The following is a 9,252-nucleotide window of genomic DNA, read 5'->3' as shown; positions in this document are numbered from 1 at the left end:
ACATCATAATAATAGAATAAAGTACAAAAAATTATTTTGATTGAGACAGATGAGCTTTTGATAAGTTCAATGCCTGTTCATAATAACCACACACACCCGGAAAACCAGGAATAGAAGGGAATTTTCTGGAACTGCTGAGGGCACCTGTGAAAAATCTACAGCTAATAACATATGTCATATTGAAAACCTGAGTGCTTTATACGTTTGTCAAAGTCAAAATACAAATGTAGAGACAAATCTCTGAATTTAATGTTTTATCTAGAAGAAAAGAAGTGTAATTTGAGGCCCACATGCAGACCGGGTGGTCTTTGGTACGTCTGAGGAACAAAGGCTAAGGTGCTATAGAAAGAAGAAATGTTATGTGTAGCTCTTTAAGCAGGTTTGTTGGCACTTGTATGGGTTTGGGGAGCCGGCCAGCCCTGGCTGGTGAGGGATGGTGCTGAGAACATCAGTCCTAGAGTTACAGCAGGTTAAATCAGGAGCTGTAGATAAAACTGGTTTCAGGTTACAATTAGTACTTTCAGTAGTCAGGATTCCAGAAAATTACATTGTCGGAGTGATTTTTGTACCCTGAGTGCTTTCCCTCTGGTTTCTCAATTCTGTTTTAGTTAGATATGACAAGAAGGACCCAATTTTTGTGACAACTTTCACACCTGAGTTTGGGAACAAGACAAGAATGTCTACTGTTACCACTTCTATTCAATATTATAGTGGAGGTTTCAGCCAGGGTATCACTATAGCCAGGGTGACAGAGCAGGACTCTGTCTCAAAAAAAAAAAAAAAATTCAACATTTTAGTAATAAAACCTCTCAACAAATTAGGGGTAGAAAGAATGTATTTCAGTGTGATAAAAGCATATATCACAAGCCCATAGCTAACATCATACTCAAACAAAAAGTTGAAAGCTTTTTCTCTAATTTCAGAAACAAACAAAATATTCTCACTTTCTTTTCAACATGGCACTGGAAGTTCTTGCCAGAGATATTAGGCAAAAAAGAAATAAAAGCATTCAAATTGGAAAGGAAAGGAAGAATATAGATTTTCTGTCTGCAGATGATATGATCTTATGTATAGAATATCCTGAAGACTGTGTCAAAAAATTTGTTAGAACTAATAAATGAATTCAATTAGATTTCAGGATACAAAACATACAGAAATCAGTAGCATTTTAATACACTAACAATGAAATATCCAATAAAGAAATCAAGAGAACAATCCCACTTACAATAGATTAAAATGCTTAGGAGTAGATTTAGTCAAGGAGGTGAAAGATATGTACTAAAAACTTTAAACATTAATGAGAGAAATTGAAGTACATAAATAGAAAGACATCCCATGTTCCTGGATTGCGGGAATTAATACTGTATATTTATCCATGCTCACCAAAATGATATAAAGTTTCAAAACAATCTCTATCAAATTTCCCAGGACATTTTTTGAAGACATAGCAAACAATTCTATAATTTGTATAAAACAACAAAAAATCCTGAAGAGCCAAAGAAATCTTCAGCAAGAAGACAAAGCTTGGGACACCCACACTACCGGATAGCAAAATGTACTACACAGCCACAGTAATCAACACAGTGCAGTACTGTCTTAAAACCAGGCAAATACATTAATGGAACAAGTTAGCTGAAGTGTACACAGTAAACTAATTTTTGACAAGGCCATCCAGAAGGTACTATGGAAAAAGGAAAGTCCTTCCAGCCACTGTCTGGCTAAAAAAAAAAAAGAAAAAAAAGAAAGGAAAGTCTTTTCAATTAATGATGCTGGGGAAACTGCATTCTCACATGCTGCAGAAGGAAGTTCAATTCTTATCTCATTCCAGATACAAAATTGCCTTAAAAATGGATTGAACTTAAATGTTAAGACCTGAAAGTATAAAACTACAGTAAGACAATATAGTGGAAAAGTTTAGAACACTGGTCTATGCAAAAATATTTTCGATATGACCCCAAAAGCAAAAACAGACAAATGCAATTCCATGATGATAAAAAACATCTGCACAGCAAAAGAAGCAATCAACAGAGTGAAGAGATAACCCATGGAATGAGAGAAAATATTTTCAGTCCATACATCTAGTAGAGGATTAACATTCAAATAGATAAGGAACTCAAGCAACTCAATGGCAAGTAAACAAATAATTCCTTAAAAATAGGCAAATAACATAAAGTCATTTCTACAAAGAATACATACAAATGGTCAACAGTTATGTGAAAAAATGATGAATATCACTACACATCAGAAAAATGCAAATTAAAACCACAATGAGATACTTCCTCACACATGTTGATATAGCTGCTATGAAAAACAAAACAAGTATTGAGGAGGATGTGGGAAAAGGGAAGCATAGTACACTGTTGCTGGGATTGTACATTAGTGAAAGCATTATGAAAAACAATATGAAGATACCTACAGAAATTAAAAATAGAACTACTACATGATCCAGCAATTTGGTAATGGGTATGTATTCAAAGAAAAGGAAATCAGAACATCAGAGATATGTGCACTCCCATATTTGTTGCATTATTCGTAATAGACAAGATAAGGAATCCACTGTAGTACTCATCAATGAAGAATGGACAGGCCGGGCGCGATGGCTCACGCCTGTAATCCTAGCACTCTGGGAGGCTGAAGCGGGTGGATTGCTCAAGGTCAGGAGTTCGAGACCAGCCTGAGCAAGACCCCGTCTCTACTAAAAATAGAAAGAAATTATCTGGACAACTAAAAATATATATAGAAAAAATTAGCCGGTCATGGTGGCACATGCCTATAGTCCCAGCTACTCGGGAGGCTAAGGCAGTAGGATCGCTTAAGCCCAGGAGTCTGAGGTTGCTTTGAGCTAGGCTGATGCCACGGCACTCACTCTAGCCCGGGCAACAAAGTGAGACTCTGTCTCAAAAAAAAAAAAAAAAGAAAAGGAAAAAAGAATGGACAAAGATAATATAATATCATACAGAATGGGATACTTTTGAATCTTAAAAAAATGAAATAAATCCTGTTATTTGTGACATGAATAAACCTACATGACATTCTCTTAAGTAAAACAGCCATGGACAGAAAGATAAACACTGCATAATCTCAGTTATATGTAGAATCTAAAAAAGTAACACTAATTGAAGCAGAGGGCAGAATGGTGATAACAAGGAGCTGGGGAAGGAAAAGATGAAAAGATGTTGGACAAAAAATATAAAATGTCAATTACCGAGGAAGAAAAAGTTCAAGAGATTTGTTGTACAAATTGATGACTATAATTACTAGCAATGTATACTTGAAAATTGCTAAGAAAATAAACATTTAAGTGTTATTACCATAACAAAACAAATACATGTGGTAATAATATATATGGTAATATAATTGGATTGATTTAGCCATCTCACATTGTATATGTACCAAGACATCACGTTGTGTAACATATATAATATTTGTCAATAAATAAATAAATAAAGTAAAAATACATGGAAAGAGTAAAGATCACCTGCAATCTCATCAGTCATAGATAACCACTGTTAACGCCGCTTGCATACTCTTATTCACCTTAGGTACACACACACACAATTTGCGTAACTGAGATGGAAACACACATGACTTAATTTTTCTGTAATTATGAGCACCTTTTTGCCCTTTTCCTTTTCTTTCCAGATCAGGCTCTAAATTCCTGGAAAATCATCCAGTTACTTTCTTTAATAAGATTATAAACACACATACATACTCATCCCCACAATACACACACAGACACAGCAGGTTTTGGGTCAATGTTTATAAACAAAAGACTTTTATTATACGCATTTTCATTTTGCATCTTGTTTTCTGAGTCAAAATTTCTTGTGGAGATTTTTATAGTTATCTTGTATAGTTTCCAGTCATTCTTCATAATATCCATATGATTCTTCATGATATGGCTGTACCACAGTTGATTCAGTCATTATTATGCTGGTTACTGTCAGACTTAAAAAATAATACATAGGCTGGGCGCGGTGGCTCATGCCTCTTATCTTAGCACTCTGGGAGGCCGAGGTGGGCAGATCATTTGAGTTCAGGAGTTCGAGACCAGCCTGAGCAAGAGTTAGACCCCGTCTCTACTAAAAAATAGAAAGAAATTAGCTGGACAACTAAAAATATAAAGAAAAAATTAGCCGGGCATGGTGGCGCATGCCTGTAGTCCCAGCTACTCAGGGGGCTGAGGCAGAAGGATGGCTTAAGCCCCGGAGTTTGAGGTTGCTGTGAGCTAGGCTGACGCCACGGCACTCTAGCCAGGGTGACAGAGAGGGACTCTGCCTCAAAAATAATAATAATACTAATACACAAAATAGTTCCATGTATGTATGTGATTTACTAAGACTTCTATTTCATGTATTTGGAAAAATTTCCAAAATTAGAATTTTTGAGGAGAAGGGCAAACAAGCTTTAATTTTATTAAATTGAATTCCATTAAAAAGGTATAACACTGCAATTTATACCAGAAATGCATAAGGGTGCACTTTTCCACACATTCTATCTGCCAAGGGATTTTAGAGTTTTTGTTTTGTTTTTGATGTCCTAAGAGATGTTAAATAATATATACTGCAATTTAACTTGTATTGCCTGTGCATCATGAAGGATTATTGTTGACAATGATTGTTTCAATACAATTCAATTGTAAAATTAATTTATGATTGATGTGGGCTGACAACCACTTCATGACTGCAATTTCATTAGACATGAAAAGCTCAAGACAATCTTTCCACATCAAGGGAAACTTTAGTAGGGCCATAGCATTGGGTTCACCAGTTCCAGCAGAAGTTTATTGTCTTTTTTCATGAGACAAATGAAATTGTCCTCGAGGCAACTGTCACAAAGCCAGAGCAATCCTTGCCTGGTTGTGTCCATTGCGGCCCTTGGTCGCAGTGGCATCTGGTTGGCCCTCTGCCTTTGCTCTGCTACCTGTGTGGGAAGGCCGTCTCCACTCTGGCCTTAGGCAGCAATCTGCGTCTCTTCCAGATGCAGTCACCGAGCACCTCCTGAGGTCCCAACACAACAACTTCCTGATTCTGTATAACAACAAAAATTTTCCTTATGTCAATCGGTCACATAAACCTTACTTACGACCCTCTGTTTCTTCCAGTCTGTTTGCTTCTAGGGTGACTACTTCACCTTCACTGTCAAACCTCGAAGTGATTTCAGTCACTTTTATCCCTGTGTTCCATGGTGATATATTTATACGTTTATGTAGATAAATTGCAGTCTTTTTTTTTTTTTTTTTTTGAGACAGAGCCTCACTTTGTTGCCCGGGCTAGAGTGAGTGCCGTGGCGTCAGCCTAGCTCACAGCAACCTCAGACTCCTGGGCTCAAGCCATCCTTCTGCCTCAGCCCCCTGAGTAGCTGGGACTACAGGCATGTGCCACCATGCCTGGCTAATTTTTTCTATATATATATTTTTAGTTGTCCAGATAATTTCTTTCTATTTTTAGTAGAGACGGGGTCTCGCTCAGGCTGGTCTCAAACTCCTGACCTCGAGCGATCCACCCGCCTCGGTCTTCCAGAGGGCTAGGATTACAGGCGTGAGCCTCCGCACCCAGCCAAATTGCGGTCTTATAAGACATTAAAATATTCCCTGAAAAGACTTAGCTGTGACTATGTGCTGATTCCAGAGGTACTGTTGAGCACTAGCTGTGGCCAGGTAGATGGGTGACACGTCAGTGAAGCATTTTCAGACCCTGACCTCCACTCTGTCTTCTGAGTTCCTGCTGAAGTCACTGGAGGAAGGGTCTGAATCTAGAGCTAGAGACAGTGGCTTGGAACCTGCCAAGTCGAGAGGAAAGGCAACTGCATCCAACTTGCCCACCATACACTTGCTATTATTGTCCAAAGTTAGGTGTGCTAATTTCTAAATTGTATACAGGAGCTGATGAATTTTGATTATCAGAGAATTTCCAGCAGTGTTTCCACCCAAGACATGCAGAAAGAATAGTCCAACATGTTGGGTTTGCCAATACAAGATAGATAGATAGATAGATGGATAGATAGAAAGTTATACTGTGATAGCTTCTGATAAGATCCACTCGTTTTACATACCGGCCACATTTATCCTGAAAATCCGGTGCTTATCACAGTAAAACTTTACAAGAACTGAATTACCAATAACACTTAACAAAGATGAGTCTCAAGGATGCTAATAGATGTTTCAGGTATGAAGAGAGAAGATTGGTACTTTGTCTATGCTGTGAACAGGTTTGAAGCACAGCAGTTTAATCATCTTTGGAAACAAAAGGTTAGAAACTGATCAATAAAAAGCCCTTAACAAACGTTTTTTATGATTTACTTAATATTTTAGATTGAATCCAGCCATGTGGTTTGTCCATAGGGCTGCAGTAAAGTTCCTCATCCTAGGAGAGGCAATTATAAATGCTTCCGAAGTCTTCACCTCTTGACCTTCTAGATAGCTTTTTTTCTAGCTTCATTTTATGAGTTGTGCTTAGAGAGTGGATGTTTTCCCAGTATTTTCTGAAGAGCCCCCATCACATCCTTGTTCCTCAGACTGTAGATGAGGGGGTTGAGCATGGGCGTGAGGACAGTGCAAAATACAGAAACTGCCTGCTCCTGCTCAGCGCTGTGGGACGAGCCAGGCGTCATATACATATAAACACATGGTCCAAGATAAAGGCTCACCACGGTGAGATGAGAGGAGCAGGTGGCCAGGGCTTTGTTTCTGCCTTGGGGAGACTTCATATGAAGGACAGTGAGGAGAATGAGGCTGTAGGAGGACATGATAAGTACAAAGGGGATGAGGATGAATGCAATGCCCATCACAAAGACCACAAGCTCGTAGGTGGACGTGTCTTTGCATGAGATCTTCATGATTGCTGGCATCTCACAGAAGAAATGGTGGATTTTCCTGGAGCCACAGATAGGAAGATTCATGGTATAGAGTGTGTGGGCTGTAGAAGCTAAAATGCCCCCCATCCAGGATGTTATCGCCATTTTCAGACAGACGTGCTGGTTCATGACGACTGCATATCTCAGGGGGTTGCAGACAGCTACGTAATGGTCATAGGCCATGAGCGTCAAGAGGATGCATTCAGCACCCCCAAGAGTAAAGAAGAAAAATATCTGTGTTCCACAGTCGAGACGTGTAATGTTCCTCTTTCCAGAGAAAAAGTTGATGGCCATCTTGGGAACAGTGCTGCTGGATGAGGGCCAGGTCTACGACCGAAAGCTGGCTGAGCAGGAAGTACATTGGAGTGTGGAGCCTCACGTCCACCCATATCAGCAGGAGCAGGATGACATTCCCCGTGACGGCAGCGACGTAGACCAGGATGATAACACAGACCAGGATGCTGACATGCTTCATACCGGGGAAGAGTCCGAGGAGAATAAAATCTGTTGTTAATGTCTCATTTCCTCCCTCCATGGCTGTGACTCATCTGGTGGAACCAAAAGAAGAAGGCAAACAGAACAAAAGTCGAATGAAATTTTATAAGACCTCTTGACATATGTTTTATTGGTCAGCTACTGCTTCAATGCTGTGATGTAAACTATGACTCTCCAGATTTCAGTATTTATAACAATAAACCTGTATTTTCTTGCTCCTACATCTGTAGGTCAGGAGAGGCATTTTGCTCTACGTGAATGGTCATGTACAGACATACTCCTCCACCTGTCTCACATTTTGGCAACTGCTCTTCTCCTGGAGGATGGTAAAAGCCAAAAAGGGGCAGGCAGAACTGTATGATTTTTCCAAAGGCCTGAGCTTTGGATCGACTCTGTGACTTTCAGTCACATTCCACTGACTACGGAAAGTCACGTGTTGAAGCCAAAGGTCATTGTAGCAGGGAACTAAACTCCATCCACAGGGAATCATAACAGAGATGAGAAGTGAAGAAAAAACTGAAAGCAATTGGGCAATTAATTAATGCTTTTCAAAACTGCTACTGTGGCTCTCCTCAATGTTCTGGTGTAGATTCTGGGTTTTCAGATAGTTTATAAGTCAATTGTTAGTCTTCTGTTTAATGTGGTCTAGTAAACCTAACACTGGAGACCCGTCAGCCAAATGTGGTGGTGTTTGCCTATGGTCTCAGCTACTCAGGAGGCTGAGGAGGTGGGGGGAATCACTTAATACCGGGAGTTGGAGGCTGCAGTGAGCTGTGGTCTTGCCACTGTACCCCAGTCTGGGTGACAGAGCAAGACTTTACCTCTGAATGATGATGATGATGATGATAGGGACCTATTTGTTCCTGTGATCTCAAACATATTTCACTATGGAAAATGACTTGAGATTACATATAGCCATTGAATCTATCCACAGCCAAACATACATTAGGTAAATATATAAATTCTTTTCCTTGTGCTCCTGTACCTGTGGATCTGATTATCTATATCCATGGACGAAGCTCTAGATGGGTGTGAAATACAGTAAAATGATGAATTCCTGCAGCCGAATGGAATGGGGGAGGTCATTTTCTATAAGAGGGCACATCAGCCAAGGAAGGAAATGATGTAGTTAGTATTGTGCTTTCCTTTATCTTTTTTTATTTTTTATTTTTTTGAGACAGAGTCTCACTTTGTTGCCCGGGCTAGAGTGAGTGCCGTGGCATCAGCCTAGCTCACAGCAACCTCAGACTCCTGGGCTTAAGCGATCCTACTGCCTCAGCCTCCCGAGTAGCTGGGACTACAGGCATGAGCCACCATGCCCGGCTAATTTTTTTTTTGTATATATATTTTTTAGTTGTCCAGATAATTTCTTTCTATTTTTAGTAGAGACGGGGTCTCACTCTTGCTCAGGCTGGTCTCGAACTCCTGACCTCGAGCGATCCACCCGCCTCGGCCTCCCAGAGCTAGGATTACAGGCGTGAGCCACCGCGCCCAGCCTGTGCTTTCCTTTAGATTTACTCATAGCACCCTGATATAAACCACACCAGCACAAAATCGGAAATAATTACTAAATCAAATTTCATAAACTGTAAGTGAGAAATTAGATTGTTGCCATGTTGAAGTGGAAAGAAAGCCCTACCCTCAAGACTATGGCAGTAGAAATGAAGAAGATTCTACTGTACACATCCTGGAATAGGTATTTAAAAACTAAGCCTGGAATGTATTTTTTGTGACCATGCAACCAATTATGCAGATGGCACTTATGCAATTGAGAAAACACGTAAAGCCACAACAAGCCCGTAGGGTAAGAAATGCAGTTGAGGGTTGGGGAGAGGGCAGATTCCCAAAGGAAAACTCTAATCAGCACACGAGGATCCAGGAAGACTGTGCACTGCCCCAGCC

The sequence above is a fragment of the Lemur catta genome, unplaced genomic scaffold, assembly GCF_020740605.2.
Source record: "Lemur catta isolate mLemCat1 unplaced genomic scaffold, mLemCat1.pri scaffold_140_ctg1, whole genome shotgun sequence".
NCBI lineage: Eukaryota > Metazoa > Chordata > Mammalia > Primates > Lemuridae > Lemur > Lemur catta.
Note: the sequence above shows the minus strand (reverse complement) of the source record.